Below are 25727 nucleotides of genomic sequence, written 5' to 3'. Positions count from 1 at the left end.
AAATCGAGCACGTGGCCAAACACACAGTAAATTCCACGGGTCTCCGGGTAGTGTAGCGGTAGATTCCACTGCCTACTAACATGAGTCTCGCAGGTCCGTGCCCCCGTGTTAGCGCCGGCTTGGTCGGGCGTCCATACAGGCACAATTGGCTGTGTCTGCGGGTGGGAAGCCAGATTGAGAGTATGTGTCCTGGTCGCTGCACTAGCGCCTCCTCTGGTCGGTCGGGGCACCTGGTTGGGAACTGGTGGGAATAGCGTGATCCTCCCACATGCTACGTCCTGCTGGTGAAGCTTTCAAGTGAAAACTGTGCATGTGTCGGAGGTAGCATGGTGCTAGTCTACGGGGCTCACCAGATCGGCAGAGGGTGGGGCAGCAACCGGGGCAGTGGGGGGGGGGGGGGGGGGGGGGGGGGGGGATTGGCCAAATGCAATTGGGGAGAAAATGGAGAAAAATGTAAAAAGAAATAAAAAAACAGTAACTTCCACACTGATTCACGTAACACACACGGAACTTTGTAGATTACTATCCCAACTTAGAACTGATTAACTTTCCACACCCACTGGCTAAAAGGGTGTGTAGCAATGGGCATGTCCAATCACAGAAAGGCGCCTAACGGATTTGCACAAAACTTGGCAGAAAGGTTGGTCATGGGCCAACTTAGAACTGATTAACTTTCCATGCCCACTGGCCAAAAGGAAGCACGGTAATGGCCGTGGTTAATCACAAAAAGCACACAGATTCACGTAACACCGCAAAACTTTGTAGAAAGCCTCGTTATGGGCCAAGGACGAACTCATTAACTTTTCACGCCCACTGGCCAAAAGGAGGCATGCCAATGGGGGTATGCTGTGGCGGAGTTATGCACTCTATCGACTGTCTTCTAGTTCTAGTTGTGGTAGAGGCGGACGCACTGGGCGATGCTGCTCTGGCACAAAGGGCAGTTCTGCGGAGCGCAACTGCAGATCTGACAGCAGCAGACGTGGCCGCATGGCAGGAAGATGACCTGAGTCCCGGTCTCCGTGCAGACCACACACTCAGAGGTCCCTGGCACCTCCATGGGCCTGGGGTACGAGGGGGTGACAGGGGCCCCCAGGGTGAGCGGCGGGCTGAGAGTCTGTGCAGCCAAGGTGTAGGGAGGAGATGAAGGGGACGGAGCTGAGGCAGCAGCCTCCTCCTCCTCCTGCTGGACCTCCTTACAGCTTCCTTCTGGACTGTGTTGCCTGGCCCAGTTGAGAAGAGCTTTCTGAACGCCCATCTGATTGATCCCCAGCTTGTTTAGGTCAGAGGCATTCATGTGCTGAAGGGCCTCTGTTGTCACGTGCTGGTGAGCCAGAATGGGCAGGTAGTACTGAGCGGACAGTTTACACAACAGGTTGACCAACTCTTTCTCCATACCTGCTTCCTGGATGCACAGTGAGAGGGGCGTGGCGACCAGCAGCCTCTGGTACTGGATCATCCAGTAGTTTTGCTGGGTCGACTGACTTCAGCTGCATCTCCGCCAGAACCTGGCAAAGCTCCATCTTTCTCTGGTCCTTCTGCTTCAGCAGATGCTGCAACATGTCGCTGAGAGGAGAGCGCTGCTCCACCAGAGAATCCTGCAGGTTCTCAGCATCCAGATTGCATATCTTAACCTCCAGCTTAGTCAGCTGCATTAATTCACTATGAGCTTGATCTGTTTGCAGATGTGGCCGTGTACGCTGTCTTTCTGCAGCTGCAGGGCCTGGAATCCTGCTTTCTGCATCTCCTCCTCCTGCAGGATGTGGGCGATGGCTTTGGACTTGTCTAACACCTGGAGGGAGAGCACATCATCAAACCTCCTGTCCAAACGCCCCTTGAAAGCTACGAATAGCGGCGAGATCAGGGGGCGTTCCCGGCAGCACGTAACGCCCCTTGAAAGCTACAAATAGCGGCGAGATCAGGTGGGCGTTCCCGGCAGCACGTAACGCCCCTTGAAAGCTATGATTAGCTACTGCTGAAAACGATGTAAGAATGAAGAGTGAGCGCACAGTTTTTCCTCCCATGCCCCCTTATATCCTTTGCGTGCCTATATTTATATTGCCTATATAATAGCCTATATATTTTTTTTTTATTTTTTTTTTGTCCACCATTCAAATATTCCATAATTGCATGTTGTGCATGCAAATATTCCATAATTGCATGTTGTGCAGGCTATCTTATACTAATGTATTGCTGTTAGGCATAGCAAAGCATTCTGGGTATTCCCAAGGCTATTCTGTAGATTCCCTACGCGCAACACACACACACACACACACACACACACACCCACCCACCCACCCACTCACACACACACAGACATATTCACAGCCAGCCACAAACACACGCACCCACAAATTCACAGGTAAACATGACACACTGAAACATTCCAGTTTCACCATCTCAGATTCTTCCCCATGTTTTTCCCACTCCGGATCCAATTGTGACATCACCATGATAATTTTGATATTGTCTGATTGGCGGAATGAATTAAATTTGATTAATACAGATTGAGGTGGATTGAATAGCTACAGACTGTTTTCCAATTGAATTGAAAAACGATTGAATACAGACTATGGTGTATGACTATGCCGTTTACCCGTCTCTCAACCAGACCAGAGTTTCCCAGCATGCACTAGTGTGTTTCAACACTGTGTTTTTGGAGATTACTTATGTGCTACGTTAGTTATGTTATATGGCAGTAAAATGCCACTGAATGACCAAATTGATTTATCTTGATTTTTTATTTAACACCAGCGTTAGTTTGTTGTTTATGCATATGCAATAACGGATGCGTTATTATATTTACTGGCTATGGTTATTTCGAACCCCACATAGGTTACGCCAACCTATGTGTCCTATCAGAGTTTGTTACGTTGCACAGTCTTCCTCCCCGTGACGAGTTGGATACAATAAACAAAACAACATGATAGCATCAGCTGCATCACTATACGTGTGAGCGTAAGTATTAATGGTTTGCAACTTGTTTGTGTTGTACAGCATTTGGTTCAAACATATGGCGACATTGAATCAGTGTTAGCTTAGCGCTAGCTAGCTAGCATACACTACGATCTGTGAATAGAATTGGCCTGGTCTTGGTCGATATGACCAAAAATTGATATAACGTTACAGTAGCATGGACCCCTCTCGTTATGACAACCCAGACCCCGGATATCCGTGACCTACGGGTATTATTTCAAAATATGGAATATGGAACGTGAACAAACATCTTAGTTTTATGTATCTGTTGTGTGATTGGACCCATTGTTTTTATTTTTCGTATTTTTATATGGTTATTTTAATAGTTACTAACTATTAATAGTAACTAACTAGTCCTCCACACAGAATTGGTTAATTTACTGTGAGACTTTATGTTTTGTAGACAAGCACCAAGTATATATATATATATAATAATAATAATAATGGTATATAATAATAATAATCTTTGTAATACAATTGTTATAAAATTAAAATGTATATCACACTTATAATATGCCAACAATAATAGCAACAGTCTAAATAACATAACTTAATTCAACTTTTGCCTCTCCTCTCTTCTTGCTTAACATACACAAATAGTGTAGTAGCCGTACCGTACCGCACTGCAGCTGCTACCATTACGTATGTCTAATGTTTAATTGTATGTCTAATAAGATACATGCTATTTGCACCTGTATGTCAAATACATCGAATTTAAAATGTTTAAGCACGTCTAATGTATGCACATGACATGTGCACCTATGTGCAGTGAATATGCCACTGTCTCAGACTTGTCTTATCACTATACTGCCTTATTGCATATTGTTGCTTATTGGTGCTTATTGCCTTATTGCTTATTGTTTTTGCACTCACGCCTTGCTATATTTGTACTATGTTGTAAACGGAGTCCACAGCCCCCCTCTCCCCATCCTCTCTCCTCTCCTCTCCTCTCCTCACCTCTCCTTGTCTCCTCTCCAGGAGGGTGATTGAGGTGAAATTTGGATCCAGATGTTAACTGCATACATAATGTTATGTCTCGAAAGACAAGAGCTATGTAGCCTACTTTAAATCAGATCACTCCGGTGCACAAACATACATTGGTTGTCTAATAAAGTTTTACAAATCAATTAATTTGGTTGTCAACCACCGTTAAACGAAACTTAGTAGTTGTAAACTAAGTAGTTGTATCGATAAAGACTCTAATCGTTAAGCAGTCTCGAAAGTGGGGTCAATATCAATCTAGAATCTAGATTGATTTGATTCACTAATTTGGCGTTCTCTCATGCAAAATATCCAACATCCAATATCCAGAAGTAGTGATTACTACACAGAAGTAACTTTAGTTCCACCATTTGCTCTTTGCTTCAAACATAATTTGGATCAGTTGTAACTTTGACCATTTCTAACAATTTCTAGACAGTGAATTTACACAAGCACTTGAGTGAAATTCATGTGAATTCAATGTGAACATGCATGAGCTGTGATTGAATGAACACAGATTGTCAGATTTGTATACCAAACCCTTATCCTGGTGCCTGCAAGGGTCGTCTGTACCACTAATGTCAGCCACTATGTGTTACAATATTGGGCTGGTTTCATAGACCTGGCCCAAAAGTACATACATACATGTTAGTTAGTCATAATAGTCAAACATGGTTTTTCATGTTCTGACTTGCTGAAATGTGTGCTGCATATATACATGTTAGTTACACATAATAGTCAAACAGGGGTTTTCATGTTCTGATGTGCTGAAATACGTCACGTAAAACAGTTTTTAAAACAGTTAATTAGCCTACACAATGTGTAATTTCAGGTTATTGTAAGTTATTGCATAGTTGCAATCTTTCATACTTGCATACTTACAAGTGGGTTGTTTTTAATGGCATGTGATTTGCGGTTCTAATTACCCAATGTGTAATTTCAGGTGATTGTAAGTGTGTCATACATACCTACAAGCCTTCATATCAGTTGGCTGTGTCAATGATTTTCTGTACCTCTTGGTGCGTCATCATTGTCTTTGTCAGGCTTAGAAGCAATGTCTAAACAGTAGACAGTTTATGACAAGTGGTGGCAGCATGCTATGCTACTACACAAGACGTGTTATGGTACATAAATAATATGTAGCGTGTAATAATCTGTAGAACTCTGTCAGAACTTTTCATGTTCTGACTTGTTGAAATGTTTTAAAGTTATTTTTACATTTGACTTTGAGAACTATGATGAACTGTTAGTCAGTACTCTGTACTGATGTACAAAAGTAACAAGATTGAGGTTGTGAAATCTTCAACCGGAATAAAAAACTGGATATAATATAACGTCGCCTTGCTAAACTAATGGCCTAAGTCATATTTTCAAGTTTTTCAGGAGACACAAAAAACTGAACCAAATAGAGAGTATATGATATTCCTTAATCATTTCACACAAAAAGGTTATGACAATATATGACTATTAACATACAAATAACGCTGTATGTCAAATCATGTTGCATAAGTGGATTAAATGACTTAGGCCAATTTATGAACATGCCGTTGCATCTTAGGCAATTTTAAACCTGACTTAGGCAAAACACTGCACATCTTTTATTCCCACTTCTGTGACCACAAACAGTTTAAAATGCTAGTGGAGCACATAGATAGAGACTCAGGAGACAGAGGGCAGTTTGACTTTCATTTAATAAAGCAAACTCATCTTTACTGGGTCACTCTTAACAAATTGTAATTTAAACTTAAACTTAAATCCTTCTTAAATCAAACAATGTCAGTTAAATCAAACACTGAGGAGGCATGTGCCTCACTTCTTCCTCCAGCTCTTCTTTGCTGGGTCACTCTTAACAAATTGTAATTTAAACGTAAATCCTTCTTAAATCAAACAAATGTCAATTAAATCAAACACTGAGGAGGTGCCTCTCCTCACTTCTTCCTCCAGCTCTTTGCTGGGTTTTAACTAACCCTTTAACATTTCAAACAATTTCACTGCTCACAAGTAATTTTTTGCAAGTCCAAGTCAAGTCTCAAGTCTTTGAGGGGCAAGTCCAAGTCAAGTCTTTGAGGGGAAAGTCCAAGTCAAGTTTTTGAGGGGCAAGTCCAAGTCAAGTCTCAAGTCCCTATGGATGAGCGTTCTATCCAGCTGCATGTACATGGTCCTTCGAGCCCAGATGGACCTCAGCAAGTGGGAATGGACCAGAGGAACCAGCAGCCAGTAGGGGGAAGAAGGGCACCTCCATACCTTCAGTTGTGGGGATATCATCCACCATCGCACCCCCCTCCCCCAAAACGATACCATCCCCATGTAGTTGGGCCTACACCTGAGCGGCAGCATGGTCAACCTGCACGAGACACCATGGACTATTTGAGACACCTCTTGAGGAGGCTTGATGCGGTAGAGGGATGCTTGTACTCAGGCGCTCCCTGTGCCTCACCCAGTCCAGGCGCTCCCTGTGCCTCACCCAGTCCAGGCGCTCCCTGTGCCTCACCCAGTCCAGGCGCTCCCTGTGCCTCACCCAGTCCAGGCGTTCCCTGTGCCTCACCCAGCCCAGGCGCTCCCTGTGCCTCACCCAGTCCAGGCACTCCCTGTGCCTCACCCAGCCCAGGCGCTCCCTGTGCCTCACCCAGCCCAGGCGCTCCCTGTGCCTCACCCAGTCCAGGCGCTCCCTGTGCCTCACCCAGTCCCGGTGCCCCCCGTACCGCCAGTTCCGATGCCCCCCGCACCGCCAGTCCCGGTGCCCCCTGCATCGCCAGTCCTGGTGCCCCCCGCACTGCCAGTCCTGGTGCCCTCCGCATCGCCAGTCCCGGTGCTCCCCGCATCGCCAGTCCAGGTGCCCCCCGCACCGCCAGTCCCAGTGCCCCCCGCACTGCCAGTTCCGGTGCCCCCTGCACTGCCAGTTCCGGTGCCCCCCGCACCGCCAGTCCCGGTGGCCCCCCTGGCTCCAGTCCTAGTGCCCCCCGCACTGCCAGTCCCAGTGCCCCTCGCACTGCCAGTCCCAGTGCCCCCGCACCGTCAGTCCCGGTGGCCCCCCCAGCTACAGTCCCGGTGCCCCCCTGCAGCCCCTGCTCTGGTGGCCCCCGCACCTCCATCTGCTCCCTTGGCGCCCATCCCTCGGCGCCAATCTTCCGTGGCTCCCATCCCTCGGCGGCACCCTCCAGAACAGTCCAGCCGGAGTCGACAATATCCGGGCCGGCCCCCTGAGTATACCTGCCGGCGTCACCAGCATCCAGGTCGGCCTCCGGAAAGGTCCTGTCTGTGGCATCAGTGTCTGGGACATGATCCAGGGTTGCTCAACCTGTCTGCTCTGCCTCCTGGATGCCCTCCGGACCAGATGGCCCCTTCAGCCCTGCCGTCTTGGCTCTTTTTCCACCGGCCATGCAGCTTGCCCCATTTCACCCTGCTATGGGGCGGCCATGACAGCCGAACGGTTTGCCTCATTTACTCTCCTTACCTTCAATTCCTCTGCCTCTAGTCACTTTTCTTAGTATACATATTCACTAGTGAATATGGGGGCGATTGTACAAAAGTGACTCTCGGACTCCAATTCCCATAACCCATCACTCCCTCACCTCCAGCCATTTTCCCTCCCCTAAGCACACCTGCACCTAATTCTGGACTGATCACCACACACCTGCACTTAAGAGGCTCTAAGAGCCTTCACACTCAGTGTGTGCTCCAGACAGCAGTGGAGGAGGCTGCTTTCGTTCTTCCCTATTGATTGCCATGTACAGATGCATTATTTGAAGCCTAAATCATCTTCTTGTACATCTGCATCTGCTTGTACATCTGCATCTGCCTGTACATCTGCCTGTACATCATCATCAAGGGATCTGCTTTAAATAAACACCCTTGGCATATGTTTCTCTGGTCCTCTTCATTCTAATCGGTGTCCCACTTGCTGAGGCTACACCCGTAACCAACCCACTAGCAGTTTGTACATACAAAGAGCTTCATTTATGTTGAAGTATTTATTTTTCCTTGATGCAGATGCCATTTTAAAAGCTTGTAAAATGGCCTAAGTCACATTGTCTTGTGACTTAGGCAAAAATAAAATGGCCTAAGTCACAGTTAGATTGATTTAGTCACACTATTGATTTAGGCCATTCGAATATTGAGGTAAAAACAGCATTTTCTTTTCAATTAGGATGTTGGCCATTTTACCAGAGGTGGGGAGCATCCTGAAGAGCTGACTTAGGCAAAAATATCATTTTCGGAAAAAAGTGACTTAGGCCATTAGTTTAGCAAGGCGACGATAACTGAATCAGTTAGGCCAAACTATTATCAGTCAGGTCGGTAATGACCGGGGGAAATTATATGATTATTGTCCATTGTGTGTATGATACAACTTTGTTTATCATTCTGCCCCCTCACACTATACAGTCTGTATTTAACTCAACACACTGTACCTGCCCCTTGACCTCGGAGGGGAAGAAAGGATATTGTCAAGGATAGTGTCATAAGCTGATAGCAAGGTGTGGTGATCACAAGCATTGTCCTAAATATTGTGGTAAATTAAATTGGTAAATTGGTTAAGCAAAGCAAGTAATGCTTTTGCAATGTAGATTTAGCTATATATTAACTATAAAGTATAGATGATTGTTTTGCCCACCTTATCAAAACAAATGTACAGCATGTTAAAGTATAGATGATTGTTTTGCCCACCTTATCAAAACAAATGTACAGCATGTTAAAGTTTTAAATAAAGTCAAGTCAAGTCAAGTCAAGTCAAATCCAACAGGTCTTAATGTCAATTACTTTAGCTTTAATGTCAATTAATTTAGCTTTAATGTGTTTTTGAAACACACACACACCCACACATTGACCCCTCTCATATACGTAACTGTCTATAACTGTACATATATTCCTTTCACACAGTTTTCAAAATAGACACTCTTTCATATTGTGATTCATAGTGATTCTTGTTTGTTTTATGTGATCCCGGTTTTTAAGCAAACCGGATCCAGTTTCCTTGTATGTGTACATCCTGTACAAGGTACATCCTGTACAAGGTACATACTACATTGGACTCAATGATTCACAGATGTATCAAACAAATGTATGTTTTACTGATACAAATGACCACAAATTCAACATGTAATGCCATTTTCTCAATAATTTTGGTCAAATTTTGGTCAACACACTTTGGGTTGTTACCACCTTGTTATCACTGGTGTATACCCAGACTTGGCACATTGGATGTGCCCAAGATCAGACATTGTAATGAGGACCTTGTTATCACTGGCGTATAGCCAGACTTGGCACATTGGATGTGACCCAGATCAGACATTGTAATGAGGACCTTGTTATCACTGGCGTATAGCCAGACTTGGCACATTGGATGTGTCCCAAGATCAGACATTGTAATGAGGACTATATTTTTTTGATCAAAAATATTACAGACAATATATATATATAGTAAATATAATTGTATAATATATTCAAAGTATTGTTAATTGTTAATTGTTAATTATTATTCAAAACCTGAAAATACTGTAAATACTGTAAATAAACTAAACTAATACTAAAACTTGGAACTTGTACTGTGTGTTAATTTAATGTGTTTTGAAAACACATACCCACACATAAAATCTCAAGTGAGATTTTTGAGAGAAAGAATGTAATAGTAGTAATACTGACAGGCTACAATTAGTCCAATTAGTTCAATTAGTTTAACTAAAACCAAGAAGAGAGGTCACATAACTTTACATCACATAAATTTCAATGTTTTACTGATTTTCACTGATTTACCTTTGTTTATTCTTCATGTGTAAAGCGCTTTGAGCTGCATTTTATGTATGAAAGGTGCTATACAAATAAAAGTTTATTATTATTATTATTATTATAAACAAGCTATTTTGTACTGGTCTGTATAAAACTTTAACTTTAAAGTACACTTTGCTTGGAAAACAACTCTTCTCAACTTCTCTCTAAACTACAACTTCTCTTGTAATTGCATTTGCCAACACTGTCCCACAATCAAACCTCTGAAAATTCCTGTCCCACCCTAAACCCTAAACCCTAAACCCTAACCTTAACCCTGCTTGGTGGAGACCATTGACGTATATATTAATGGACCAAAGGAGCTCATTGACTTTGACACTGCAAAATGAAGCTCACTTCCGGATATTGTTTCATTTCGTTTGATGGGTTGAATGAATTAAATTGAATGAAATGCGGCCCCAGAGGGTGCCGGGGTAGTTTCCGAATTTGCATTATCACCGTAATGCATTATGGGTAGTCAGATACTACAGGTACTTTGGCTAATGTAGCGGCTAACGCTACTTACTATGCATTGCAGTAAAACGCCACTGAATGACCAAATTGATTTATCTTGATTTTTTGATTTAAACCCAGCACTGGTTAGCTGTTTATAACGTGACTATATTTATAACGCTATAATGTACTCTGTTTTCTGGGCTGAATCCAATGGTCTGAATACAAAGTTAAATCTGAATACGTTAAATGATCCACCATGTTATGGACGTTAGATGTATGGTATATATATATAGTGACGTGTGTCTACTAACATAAGATAACATATGATAATTTGCTCGAGTATTACTTGCTACCTGATGCCTTGCGGTGTTCTTATTCTTACTGTTCTTATTATCCGATGTTTGTCGTCAAGGGGTCCGGGCGCTAGTCCGACCTCCCGCTAGTCCGACCTCCCACTAGTCCGACCTACACTGCCATAAATTCGGCTGTGTCACCAAGCCGACCTTAGGTTTAGGCGTGGGGGGTGGGAGAGGTTAGGTTTTGGGTTAGGGTCTGGGGGAGGTTAGGTTTAGGCGTGGGGGTGGGAGAGGTTAGGTTTTGGGTTAGGGTCTGGGGGAGGTTAGGTTTAGGCATGGGGGCTGGGAGAGGGGAGGTCGGAACAGCGAGAGGTCGGAACAGCGACATGGAACCTGTCGTCAATTTTACTCGAAATGGGGAGGGGCCCGTTGACATAAGAGGGCCCGTTGGCTGAAGGGGGAGGAGTTTGACTGTGTATAAGTAGCCATCAGTGGTGGCTGGTGAGCTTGGAAACAGGGGAGGAAGCTAGTGCGGCGACCAAAGGTCGCCGCCCCTTTTCGGCGGCGACCTAAGGTCGCCGCCGAAAAAAATTTGGGCTTTTTTTTTTCACGTGTGCGCGCGCGCGCATGTGTGTGTGTGTATTTGCCATGTTTCCCATGCTGTCAAGCCTCTTAGCTTTCCACCCAGTGAGGAGCATTGCATTAGCACCCAGTGAGAGGACTACAGGACGGAACAGCACCTGGCACCTGAGGCGGTCCCAGGGAAAATATGACGTGTGCTCTGCTGCTGATACTCTCACCCACAAGCAGTTTTTGCCCAAAACGCCCAAATCTCATTTTAAATTAGCATTAGGATTAGACTGTTGTGATGTCATTATTCAGTTTTAACCATCAATAATTGTTCCTTTTCTCATTATTTCATTTCTCAGAGTAAATACTGTATATTTATTTCGAGATTTTTGTCAATGATTTGTGCTGTTATGGTTATAATTAGCCTAGTTACTCACTTCTACACTATCTTAGATTGTGTTACTTATGGATGGCATGGAATTATAGTGAAAATAGATTATCCCCCTTTTTGCTGGGGACCCCACTTTGAAAACCACTGGCTTAGGCTAGAACTGTTGCGAGAAGGTTTCAGGATTTATCTCTATGCATTAGGCTGTGATTACTATTTATATAAATCTATTTATTCACATAGATTCATGATATATTATGGTATACAGCCTACCTGTGACATCAATGTTTTGATTCATCCTATGATGTCTCACACTCAGGTGTGCTTTCACAAGACAGGTGTTGTCCATTCAATCAGCTAACCTGTCTTTATAATGGCTGTCTTGCACTGTTTGTATGATACTTGACAAAGTCTATGGCCGAAACTGTTGTCAAATAGCGTTAAATTACACTTAATTGCATCTGGAACGAGAGTGTGTCTTCTGTGCACAGTGCTGCACTACTCATTTAGTTATGAACTTTGGAGTGTTATTTACCCCCCCTTCCCGACATCCTAGGTTGACATGCTTCATCCCAATCGATTCCTTATTTCTTCTACTTTCATATGATATAAAGATCACCACTCAAGCTTTAAAAGGGAGCCCGCTGTCAGCTATCGATTTACAGGCCAAATTCAGTTAAAAAATGTGTGAATTTAAAGTTCGCGGGTTTTAGTATAAGAAATTACAGGATGAAACTTCAATACGACAAAAATAGCGCTGCTCGGTGAACCATTTCCACGCCAAATTTAATAGAAGGTTCGGATAACTTGAAATCAATTGACTTACTTGAATATCCGTGCTGTCTGTAGGGGAAACGCTGCAGTCGAGACGTTGCAAATATTCCAGTTTTCTGACATTGCAAAAAGCCCGTATCGCGCAGCTCGTCTCCCCGCAACTCGAAACTCGTTTTGGTGGTAATCCAATATCAACGACTGTCTGGCTTGTGAACACTTACTGATTGATAAAAAAGTAAATAAAAATAAGAGGGAAATATGATATGCTGCTACTGTCTCAGTAAATCCTTCCTGTCAGGTCAAGCAGTGGATTTCACCTCCTTGATTCAGCGTGAGAGACCACAGACCAGGCAGTGGAACAACGTTGCCGATTTTCAGACGTATTCATCAGCATTGGACAATACAGAATGTCAATCAATGTCAAGCAATCTATCTATCAAACAACAACCAATTAGGGTTTCACCTGGTTTCACGGGCTAAGGGAGAGCTCCCTCCTAGCTCAATCTGATTCGTTGGAAAACACATCACTCTCACTGTTTTCTGTGAATTGCAAGTCTTTTTCAACCAATCTTATTTTTTCATTAGATAAATTACCAAATAAATCAAGCCCACAGGGCGGGTGTTTTTTTAATCCCCTCCCCCATGCTGGGACCAGGGCCAGAGTGACTCGTCTGCATGGAGCTATATAATGAATGAAAAAATGAGCGTCTGCACATAAGAAAAAACACATTTGATTGATATTTTATTATAAAAAAAAATATGAAAAATGAAAAATATAAAAATAAAAATAAAAAATATATTTTTTTAATATATTTTTTTTTTATATAAAATCCCCAATCTAATAGAGGAGGACCATCCTCCTATGCCTCACTGGAAAAACCTCCTCTGGTAGCCATGCCCCTATACGATTTCTGCACGTTGCTAAGCATGGCATGCATGGAAGGCCACGGATGTAACTATGAAAAACGCCACATGCATAGCTTCTACGTTAGGAAGCAGAATAGCGTCACTAGGTGGTCACGTTCGTGCGGAAAACCCTGTACCATCGAGAAATCGATACAGCAGCTGAGAATCGGCGCCAATCCCTCGGGGTTGTATCCTCTGATCACCAGAGAGGATGGAAGCATGCTAGCGCCACATGCTCCTTGTGGCATAGTCAATGTTGGCGAAACGCTCACCCTCAAGCTGATTAAGTTCGATGACATACCAAAGCATTCTGACAAGCTGTTGTACCCCGACGAGCCGCTGGATCGCTACGGCACATTCTTTGTGAATGTAACGTGGAAAGACAAGGGTCGCCAAATGCTAAACAGCAAGGTGTTGAGGAAGATGTCCCAGCGGGAAAAGCTGACTCTGCAAGTGTATGCGCTAAAGGGAGAAGAGCTTCAAGAGGCATTGAATCGGGATGGTCGGTTCACCGACCAGGTGAACCATAGCGGGTGTTATCTGGTGAAGGAGGAACGAGGAGACGGTACATGTTACATGGGATGTTTTGTCGACTTTTACCAGGGCCAGCACTTCCGATTCCATTACGAGCGGAAAAAAAGAAAAAGAAAAGAGAAAAAAGTTACCCCTGACGCAGGCTCTGTGGCGACGGCGACCGATGAGCAAGGAGGAGAAGCTCACCGTAACTGTACGATTATGCCCATGGTGTATTTGGTGACGTAGGTTTACACCTGTGGTGACAATATTTTTATATACAAAATGTTTATTGAATACTGTCCCTGTTCAAATAAACAATAAAGATAATAAAAAGAAATAACTCTTTTCTGCGTTGTTTTGTCGTCGATACCCCAAACCTCTGGAAATCCCTGACCCTGACCCTAACCCTACCCAGTGACCAGTTCCCAAGGGTAAATGGAGGCTGTGTATGTACAATGTTGACCAATGAGAGTCTGCAACTTATATATTAGAGGAGCAATATCTAGATATTTAGAGGAATATGTAATTTTAAATTAACATTAGGAATATATTGTGTAATAATGTTATTCATTATTTCATTACAACAGCCATTTGTACAACATTATTATTATTATTATGGAAAAACCAGATTATGATGAGAATCAATTTTATTTTTATTGGCACATTATACAAGTTACATATGATGAATTTGTATTTATATTTCCCTCAGTTAATGCAGAAAAGCTTCCGAAGCATCCAGCACTCTTGAAGGGGTAACATCGATGCCTTGAGATTCCAAAACACGTATGACACCTGGAAGAAAGTGTTCGTTCCACAATTCTTTCAACAATTCTTTGAATTCGATGGAGACATAGCCATTCTTAGCCGGGTACCGACAAGGAGGGTTACTAAGACATCCGTTACACTCCGCCTTCTGCATTCGCAATATCACTTCACCGAGCAGAGTGCTGCTGCAGGCTTTTATAATGTTTAGAAAAGTAAAACTGAGCAATCCATCTGGTTGATCCAGAGTCAGGGGTGAGATCAGAGGAGAAGGAAGGTCTTTCGGTGAGGAAGGATGTGAGGAAGGAGTCGAGGTAGGTGGGGTAATGAAGAACAATGGTGACGACGACGGGGACCATCCGTACATCAGACGGTGCAACTCTTCTTCTTCATCCCCCGAATCAGAGTCGCTGTGAGTTGTAATGAAGGACAATGGTGACGGCGACGGGGTCTCCATGATGATATCTGTCTTTTTTATTGTGTAAAATGGTATGAGTCTCTTTTGAACCCGTCTCTTTTATCCTTATGTTGTGATGAGGAGGAGGAGGAGCTAGGTCTAGGGGAGGGCGTGTCGTAGGGCTATGGGAGGAGATCATCAAAAATGGCGCTGACCGGAATTTGTTAGAGAACAAATGTGAACAAAAAGTAAGATGGAGGGTGTGGCTTTTTAAAAATTGGGTCCTGTTAAACGTTCGGCTAAATCGCCCCTCCCTATCATCTGTAAAATGTGTGTGGTTATGTCCATGGTGTATTTCTCGCCATAGGTTTGTTGTATTTGATCTATTGTGGCCAGGATGTCTGCCTTCTTCAAACATCTTCTAGGGATGGTTTGAATTATGCCGATATCATCAGGTAACGTTGCGATAGCAGCTGCCTCATCACAGTCCTCAGGATTCCTTTCTGTATTGCCATCTACAGCTACAGCTGCAGTAGCAGGACAAGGAGGCCTACGAAAACACTGAATGAGTGTCGTTTGAGTCGTTTGCTTTCGCTTCATTGTGTACCTATCAAATACGTCATCTCCTCCCCTGGGCACCTGTTTTGGTTGGCAGCAGGCAACGTCACGGTGACGTCACGCTCGTCATGCTCGAGTCGGCTCGACGGAAGCCCCTAGGATCCAAAAGTCCGCGCTTTGCAGCACCGAGCGCACAGGGTGAATTTTTCTTGACTCTTTTTCTTTCTCTCAAAAAATCTCACTTGAGATTTTATGTGTGGGTATGTGTTTCAAAACACATTAAATTAACACACAGTACAACTTAGCAAGTTTTAGTAGTTTAGTTTATTTACAGTATTTACAGTATTTTCAGGTTTTGAATAATAATTAACAATTAACAATACTTTGAATATACTATACAAGATGTTACAATTGTATTAGTGAATTAGTCACTTAACTATATATATTGTCTGTAATATTTTTTGATCAAGTCATTACAAGGACTGACCTGAGGCACCCCAAATGTGCCAAGTCTGGCTATACGCCAGTGATAACAAGGTCCTCATTACAATGTCTGATCTGGGTCACATCCAATGTGCCAAGTCTGGCTATACACCAGTGATAACAAGGTCCTCGTTACAAGGACTGATCTGGGTCACACCAAATGTTTTGACCAAAATTATTGAGAAAATGGCATTACATGTTGAATTTGTGGTAATTTGGTCATTTGTATCAGTAAAACATACATTTGTTTGATACATCTGTGAATCATTGAGTCCAATGTAGTATGTACCTTGTACAGGATGTACCTTGTACAGGATGTACACATACAAGGAAACTGGATCCGGTTTGCTTAAAAACCGGGATCACATAAAACAAACAAGAATCACTATGAATCACAATATGAAAGAGTGTCTATTTTGAAAAGTGTGTGAAAGGAATATATGTACAGTTATAGACAGTTACGTATATGAGAGGGGTCAATGTGTGGGTGTGTGTGTGTTTCAAAAACACATTAAAGCTAAATTAATTGACATTAAAGCTAAATTAATTGACATTAAGACCTGTTGGATTTGACTTGACTTGACTTGACTTTATTTAAAACTTTAACATGCTGTACATTTGTTTTGATAAGGTGGGCAAAACAATCATCTATACTTTAACATGCTGTACATTTGTTTTGATAAGGTGGGCAAAACAATCATCTATACTTTATAGTTAATATATAGCTAAATCTACATTGCAAAAGCATTACTTGCTTTGCTTAACCAATTTACCAATTTAATTTACCACAATATTTAGGACAATGCTTGTGATCACCACACCTTGCTATCAGCTTATGACACTATCCTTGACAATATCCTTTCTTCCCCTCCGAGGTCAAGGGGCAGGTACAGTGTGTTGAGTTAAATACAGACTGTATAGTGTGAGGGGGCAGAATGATAAACAAAGTTGTATCATACACACAATGGACAATAATCATATAATTTCCCCCGGTCATTACCGACCTGACTGATAATAGTTTGGCCTAACTGATTCAGTTATATTATATCCAGTTTTTTATTCCGGTTGAAGATTTCACAACCTCAATCTTGTTACTTTTGTACATCAGTACAGAGTACTGACTAACAGTTCATCATAGTTCTCAAAGTCAAATGTAAAAATAACTTTAAAACATTTCAACAAGTCAGAACATGAAAAGTTCTGACAGAGTTCTACAGATTATTACACGCTACATATTATTTATGTACCATAACACGTCTTGTGTAGTAGCATAGCATGCTGCCACCACTTGTCATACACTGTCTACTGTTTAGACATTGCTTCTAAGCCTGACAAAGACAATGATGACGCACCAAGAGGTACAGAAAATCATTGACACAGCCAACTGATATGAAGGCTTGTAGGTATGTATGACACACTTACAATCACCTGAAATTACACATTGGGTAATTAGAACCGCAAATCACATGCCATTAAAAACAACCCACTTGTAAGTATGCAAGTATGAAAGATTGCAACTATGCAATAACTTACAATAACCTGAAATTACACATTGTGTAGGCTAATTAACTGTTTTAAAAACAGTTTTACGTGACGTGTAAAACATTTCAGCACATCAGAACATGAAAACCCCTGTTTGACTATTATGTGTAACTAACATGTATATATGCAGCACACATTTCAGCAAGTCAGAACATGAAAAACCATGTTTGACTATTATGACTAACTAACATGTATGTATGTACTTTTGGGCCAGGTCTATGAAACCAGCCCAATATTGTAACACATAGTGGCTGACATTAGTGGTACAGACGACCCTTGCAGGCACCAGGATAAGGGTTTGGTATACAAATCTGACAATCTGCGTTCATTCAATCACAGCTCATGCATGTTCACATTGAATTCACATGAATTTCACTCAAGTGCTTGTGTAAATTCACTGTCTAGAAATTGTTAGAAATGGTCAAAGTTACAACTGATCCAAATTATGTTTGAAGCAAAGAGCAAATGGTGGAACTAAAGTTACTTCTGTGTAGTAATCACTACTTCTGGATATTGGATGTTGGATATTTTGCATGAGAGAACGCCAAATTAGTGAATCAAATCAATCTAGATTCTAGATTGATATTGACCCCACTTTCGAGACTGCTTAACGATTAGAGTCTTTATCGATACAACTACTTAGTTTACAACTACTAAGTTTTGTTTAACGGTGGTTGACAACCAAATTAATTGATTTGTAAAACTTTATTAGACAACCAATGTATGTTTGTGCACCGGAGTGATCTGATTTAAAGTAGGCTACATAGCTCTTGTCTTTCGAGACATAACATTATGTATGCAGTTAACATCTGGATCCAAATTTCACCTCAATCACCCTCCTGGAGAGGAGACAAGGAGAGGTGAGGAGAGGAGAGGAGAGGAGAGAGGATGGGGAGAGGGGGGCTGTGGACTCCGTTTACAACATAGTACAAATATAGCAAGGCGTGAGTGCAAAAACAATAAGCAATAAGGCAATAAGCACCAATAAGCAACAATATGCAATAAGGCAGTATAGTGATAAGACAAGTCTGAGACAGTGGCATATTCACTGCACATAGGTGCACATGTCATGTGCATACATTAGACGTGCTTAAACATTTTAAATTCGATGTATTTGACATACAGGTGCAAATAGCATGTATCTTATTAGACATACAATTAAACATTAGACATACGTAATGGTAGCAGCTGCAGTGCGGTACGGTACGGCTACTACACTATTTGTGTATGTTAAGCAAGAAGAGAGGAGAGGCAAAAGTTGAATTAAGTTATGTTATTTAGACTGGTGCTATTATTGTTGGCATATTATAAGTGTGATATACATTTTAATTTTATAACAATTGTATTACAAAGATTATTATTATTATATACCATTATTATTATTATTATTATTATTATATATATATATATACTTGGTGCTTGTCTACAAAACATAAGCTGCTTTCACACATGTTTGGAATTCAGGAGTTATCTAGAGGCCATACGGCTGGCTGTCATGTGTGAATGTCTGCATGCGGCTCATGCGCGCTCCCGCGGAGCCTCGTCCTAGCCGGAGGGAAGTGTACCCCCAGCCGTAGTCGCAGAAGCGTATTGCCCCCCCCCCCCCCCCCCCCCCTCCAGAGCTCCGTGAGCTCGTGAGTGCATGAGGACAGAGACGATCGTGACAGATTATTATTATATAAATAGTCGATGTGAATGAGCGAGCAAAAAACACATGCCATTTGGTTTTCAAATGAAGCTCAAAACTGCTCCGTGTGCGACAGCCAACATGTTGCGGATTGCTGGATTGAAAGGCTCATGGCTCTGATCTGATTTCATGTCTGCTTCGCACAGCACACACATTTAATAAGCGAGGGTCGTCCCGCTTCCCAGTATTGGACATCGCTAGGTAGGGTATCTGGATCTGGTTGCGTTCATGTCTTTGATTTAACGTTTACACAGCGTTCGCGCAAATTCCAAGTAGCGTCAAGTCAGGCAGTATAAAACGAAAACTTCCGGGTATAACCTTCGCAATAATGGCAATTAAATAAAGTAAATGCACGTGTAATGTTTTTTTGTGTGTGTTTCGAAAGATACAGAACGGAGATAAACTGGAAGAATATCTGCTCCCTTCGAAAAGTCAATTTTAACCCGTAGTGAGTCGACATTCTGATTTTTTGTTACTAAGTAATACAACATTTATTTTATTTTGAAGGTAAAAACGTCTAGCTTCCTGTATTCTGTATAATTCTAGTAGGTTTGAGGCATTTTAGGACTGAACATAGCAAAGACCTGTTTTGTTTGTACTGCTTGCGACTCGAGGAAATCGATGCATCTGGGCGTGAGTTGTAGGGTTGTTTAATTAATTACTTACTAACGTTATGCGCAAACGATTATATGCCGTGAACGTTAGGCAGTTATCGCCCATTATGTATTTTTAGTTTTCACAACTGTGTGGTCATGCCCAAATTCCCCCACCCCCGCCGCCCGCCCCCTCTCTACTTTACAAACTCTGCGGAGGTGCTACTCATGTGTGAATGCAACATGCCTCATGTGTGAAAGGGTACACTTCACCTATCATCCGGGGCAGGCTCAGTGGGGGGCAACCCTGACCTGATCCGGAGTTCATGTGTGAAAGTGGCTATAAAGTCTCACAGTAAATTAACCAATTCTGTGTGGAGGACTAGTTAGTTACTATTAATAGTTAGTAACTATTAAAATAACCATATAAAAATACGAAAAATAAAAACAATGGGTCCAATCACACAACAGATACATAAAACTAAGATGTTTGTTCACGTTCCATATTCCATATTTTGAAATAATACCCGTAGGTCACGGATATCCGGGGTCTGGGTTGTCATAACGAGAGGGGTCCATGCTACTGTAACGTTATATCAATTTTTGGTCATATCGACCAAGACCAGGCCAATTCTATTCACCAGGGGCGGAGCGACCCTATCAGCCCAGAGGGGGCGAAGCTCTTAGGGGGGCCCCATCAAAAAAAAAAAAAAAAAAAATTTTTTTTTTTTTTTTTTTTTTTTGAAGGCCAGGCCAGGCCGCAGGGCCGGTTCCAGAACAAGATGACTAGCTCATTGAGTGCCAGCCACTTTTGGAGAACGGATGCTCCCAGTGCCAGAGTTTCAGGGCGTTTTCAGTGATTTCTCGAGGCCCACAGAATATTGTGTGATATTACTATGTAAACACTGAACACGCACAAAGAACGATGAGACTCTATTCTATCATCTGCAAAAAAAAGTTTATTGATCCCATTTTCCGTTCTTTAGTTATGAGCCGGAGAAGATAGCTTGATTCATCCAAAAACAGCAATTTTTTTCTAGAAGCTGAGATAATTGGCCTTTTGTGAAATTAAACATTTCAAGCACATCACTGACTCTAAAGCTAATCTTTTCTAATGTAGTCACACCTCAAAAATAATTTCCTTCAATAAAACAGTGAAGGCCAGGGAATTCTGTTTGGCAGAATAATATTTTTTAGCTACAACCAGCAGCGCTGGCCCCTGCGTGCGCTGCTGGTTGCAGCTTCTTGCTGGTCTTGATTTGCTGCTGGTGGGCATCGGATATTCTGGCTTGCGTTTGTCAATCCTGTCCTGCTGCCTGGGTCTGTCTGGGTGTTGCGCGCTGCTCTGCGTGCCCCCCCCCCCCCCGCCCCGCCTCGCCTCGCCTCAACTGCACACTCCTCCTCCTGTCTGTGGTGGCTCTCTGCTGAGTTTGCTGTGCGCACAGTGAAGGGTGCTCGACATCCTGCTTTTTTACAGCGTTCCGCGTGTGTTTGTCACCGGCAACGATGCTTCCAGTTGAGAATAATAACAACTCCACGGTGTGGATGTGCGGATGTGCTGTCGCAACCGACACGGAGCGGCTCAATTGTGGGAGCAGATTGGCTGCTGCAGGCACAGCTGCAGTAACGTGCTTCAGCATATCGATGCATACGGATGCGATGCGATTTCCGTTTCCATAACGACTTCTTCTTTGTTTTTTCCTTGCCTTTCTGTTATGTGGAGAGCACTGTCGCCACCTAAGGGTTCTGTAAAATAGGTTAGACACATCCAATAGCTATAATATTTGTACATCAGAGGCAGAAGGCTTTGATCGACGCCCCACCGTCAAAAAACGCAATTGACGAACATGTCCGTCCTTGGCACTCTACGTTACTATTTGAAATGACGAACATGTCCGTCCTTGGCACTCAATGAGCTAGGGGTGCATCCTAGATAGGAAGGGGTGCAGATGCCCGGCCGAAGGCCGGGCCCGCCCGAAAAATTTGACATGTTATTTTACTAAAAATAATGCATTTGACCATCATTTCAAGTAGAATGATACCACCCAAGCAAGAATATTTCAAGTGTTTCAAGTGCTGTACTGAAATATTTGGACCATATAATGATAATACAATTATCTCAACCTTAAAAGGTTACATATAGGTGCCAAAAAGCCATAAAATCACATCAAAGAACAAAGAAAAACAACAACTATAATTCAAGTTTAAACAGTAAGTGTGCAGCTCGTAGCATTTATAAAAAAAAAATCTTTTTTTTTTTTTTTTACTTTTCAACTGAGCATGCAGACAAATAAGGGTGCAATGCATGCTTTTGCACCCCCGTAGAACCGGGCCTGCAGGCCGCGAAGAAAAATGTGCCTTTTTTGCATGTTTGAATCGGTTTTAGCCATATTTAGTGGAATATCTAATTTTAAACACACCAATGTTATTGTCTATTGATTGAATTCCTCTCAGACTCACACCACTGACTTTATTAAATAAAGTAATTTTAAGTCACAACTGTAAAATAGCTGATAGCCCCTATATCCGAAAACACAATTTGTCACTCATTGAGCCAAGTAATATTATGTCCAAGAAAGACTACAGTGAAGCCACTTTACAGACAAGCTTGTTCTGAAGAAGAAAAATAAAAACACAGGTTGCCAGCCAGGTGGCCTGGCCTGCAAAAAAAAAAAAAAAAAAAAATTTTTTTTTTTTTTTTTTTGATGGGCCCCCCTGACGAGTGGGCCCGTGGCGGCCGCACCCTCTGCCCCGGCGTACGCTCCGCTACTGCTATTCACAGATCGTAGTGTATGCTAGCTAGCTAGCGCTAAGCTAACACTGATTCAATGTCGCCATATGTTTGAACCAAATGCTGTACAACACAAACAAGTTGCAAACCATTAATACTTACGCTCACACGTATAGTGATGCAGCTGATGCTATCATGTTGTTTTGTTTATTGTATCCAACTCGTCATGGGGAGGAAGACTGGTGCAACGTAACAAACTCTGATAGGACACATAGGTTGGCGTAACCTATGTGGGGTTCGAAATAACCATAGCCAGTAAATATAATAACGCATCCGTTATTGCATATGCATAAACAACAAACTAACGCTGGTGTTAAATAAAAAATCAAGATAAATCAATTTGGTCATTCAGTGGCATTTTACTGCCATATAACATAACTAACGTAGCACATAAGTAATCTCCAAAAACACAGTGTTGAAACACACTAGTGCATGCTGGGAAACTCTGGTCTGGTTGAGAGACGGGTAAACGGCATAGTCATACACCATAGTCTGTATTCAATCGTTTTTCAATTCAATTGGAAAACAGTCTGTAGCTATTCAATCCACCTCAATCTGTATTAATCAAATTTAATTAATTCCGCCAATCAGACAATATCAAAATTATCATGGTGATGTCACAATTGGATCCGGAGTGGGAAAAACATGGGGAAGAATCTGAGATGGTGAAACTGGAATGTTTCAGTGTGTCATGTTTACCTGTGAATTTGTGGGTGCGTGTGTTTGTGGCTGGCTGTGAATATGTCTGTGTGTGTGTGAGTGGGTGGGTGGGTGGGTGTGTGTGTGTGTGTGTGTGTGTGTTGCGCGTAGGGAATCTACAGAATAGCCTTGGGAATACCCAGAATGCTTTGCTATGCCTAACAGCAATACATTAGTATAAGATAGCCTGCACAACATGCAATTATGGAATATTTGCATGCACAACATGCAATTATGGAATATTTGAATGGTGGACAAAAAATATAAAAAAATATATATATATATTGCCTATTATATAGGCAATATAAATATAGGCATGCAAAGGATATAAGGGGGCATGGGAGGAAAAACTGTGCGCTCACTCTTCATTCTTACATCGTTTTCAGCAGTAGCTAATCATAGCTTTCAAGGGGCGTTACGTGCTGCCGGGAACGCCCACCTGATCTCGCCGCTATTCGTAGCTTTCAAGGGGCGTTACGTGCTGCCGGGAACGCCCCCTGATCTCGCCGCTATTCGTAGCTTTCAAGGGGCGTTACGTGCTGTCGGGAACGCCCCACCTGACGGTCAAAAAACAAACAAGTTTATTTAAAACGGAAGTGATAAAACGTGGGGGATGGGGTGGGATGGGCTGGCAGGGGAAGCCTGGGTCTCTATGGGTGAGTCAGAGAAATACATGAGCAAGCAGAGGAATCTGTAGACAGTGAAAATGGTCGCCGCTGTTAACAAAATACTAGTTTCAGTTCCTAAAATGGGCCAAATGTATTTGGCCGAGATAAAAAATGCTTAGCGGAAAAAATAGCTGAGTCGATGGACTGGCTGCGTGTTGTTCTCCGCTGGCTGTTGACGCGATGGTCGCAAAAACTGACAACAAGGCTGTGTGTTCGTTGTCAGCTGACTGACATGCTGGGTTTATAAAGGCGAGTGGGGCTTCCTGTCGTTGCATCATTGTGGAATGGGGGGTCCTCAGTCGTGACTCCTATGCGTGATGCGGGGGAGAGAGATTGAGTGAGTTTGCCTAAATTGTATTAGGGCCATTTAACAACTATTTGCTAAATGGGCCTAATTACATTTGCCTGTGGTTAAAACTTTTGCCCGTGGTTAAAACATCATATGATGTTGCAACGCTCTGCTGATAGGGGGTGATAATTAAATTGCGAAAAAAACAAAAAAACAAGACTGGTCAGAGTGATATGGATGAAATGCATATAGTGTACTTTGGGGTAGTAGTGAAATAAACACTTTCCACAAGAAAGTGTTTTAAACACAGGGCGAAATGCATAGAGTGTACTTTGAGGAACTACTGAAATAAACACTTTTCACAAGAAAGTGATTTACACAGGGCGAAATGCAGAAGTGTACTTTTGAGGAAGTACTGAAAAATTGACTTTTTCACAAAAAGAAGCCGTGCCCCCTTTGATGAAAAATCTTTTTTTTTTTTTTTTTTTTTGGGTGTTAGTCCTATACAACTACTTGCATGGCCACTGCCACCGCTCTCTTCCTGAGTGAATTGGCTTCTTCCTGTGTGATGGCAGTCAGCTGCTCCATATGGATCCGATCCGCTTCCAAGGCCTGGAGGAACTCTGCACTTTTCTTCTGCCGGTTGTTTTCCATTAAGCGGCTGCTGATGTCGTTTTCTGCCTGTCGGATGCGCCCCAGCACCAGCAGCTTATCTGCCTCCTGTGACACACACTGCTCCAGACGCTCGTGCTCCTGGCGGAGGGAGTGGATGATGTTCTCGTTGCAGGAGGTGTTCATGGAGAGCAGCTGGGCGTGCTCCTTATGCTTCTCCTCCAAGTGGCGCTCAAAGGCCAGCTTCTCCAGCTGCTTCTGCTCCTTTCTCTTCTCATAGTCGTTGAATTTGTTCTTCCAGGCCTGCTCCATGCTATCCACCCCATCAGTGTGCGTGCTGCCAGAGTCACTCTCCCGCAACGGCAGCAGATACTGGGATGGAGGGCAGTACTCCTCTCCCAGCTCATCACATAGGAAGCGCTGGATGCTCTCCATACCTTCTGTACACACAGATGCAGGTGGATATGACATCATGGCAGCATCAAGTGTGAAGCTCTCTAAGGTACGGATGTAGGCCATGGCTTTGGGAAGCTGGTGGATGGTGTTTTCGCTCAGGTCGAGGGTCCGCAGGCTGCTCATAGAGCCCACTGAGGATGGCAGCTGACTGACACAGTTACCTTTGACATTGAGCATCTGCAGAAGTCGTAGATCTCCGATGGAATCCGGCAGGGCCTTTATATGGTTCCTCTCCAGATTCATTACCTGCAGTGACGCTAGTGTCCCAATGTCATCTAGGAGAGAGGTGAGCTTATTCCCTTGCAGATCCAATACCTTTAAAGTGGCGAGAGCCACGATATCACATCCTTTGGGCAGCAGAGACCTCAGATCATTGCTATGGAGGATGAGGACCTTCTTCTGCAGCACCTTGCAGATGTAAAAGGCACTGGAGGGAACCACTGAGAGCTCACAAGCAGACATGTCCAGGATGTCATCAGCGCCCGCCTCCTTAGACATGGACAGCTGATACTCGAGCCTCTTCTTGGAGTCCTCACTGGGTCTCCTCTTTCTACAGAACAAAGGCAT

General features: G+C 42.9%; 1 pseudogene across 1 annotated transcript; it reads right to left on the bottom strand.

Moving 5' to 3' along the window:
- Positions 1-886: 886 nt before the first annotated feature.
- On the bottom strand, positions 887-25727 carry LOC310793016 (E3 ubiquitin-protein ligase LRSAM1-like; annotated as a pseudogene). Its single transcript has 2 exons — positions 24600-25727; positions 887-1897 (listed from the first exon to the last, which is right to left on the bottom strand). The product of its transcript is annotated as an E3 ubiquitin-protein ligase LRSAM1-like (transcript).

The sequence above is a fragment of the Poromitra crassiceps genome, assembly GCF_964638095.1.
Source record: "Poromitra crassiceps genome assembly, chromosome: 2".
NCBI classification, from domain to species: Eukaryota; Metazoa; Chordata; class Actinopteri; order Beryciformes; family Melamphaidae; genus Poromitra; species Poromitra crassiceps.
The sequence above is the reverse complement of the archived record's forward strand: the minus strand, read 5'-3'. Positions and strand labels throughout refer to the sequence as shown.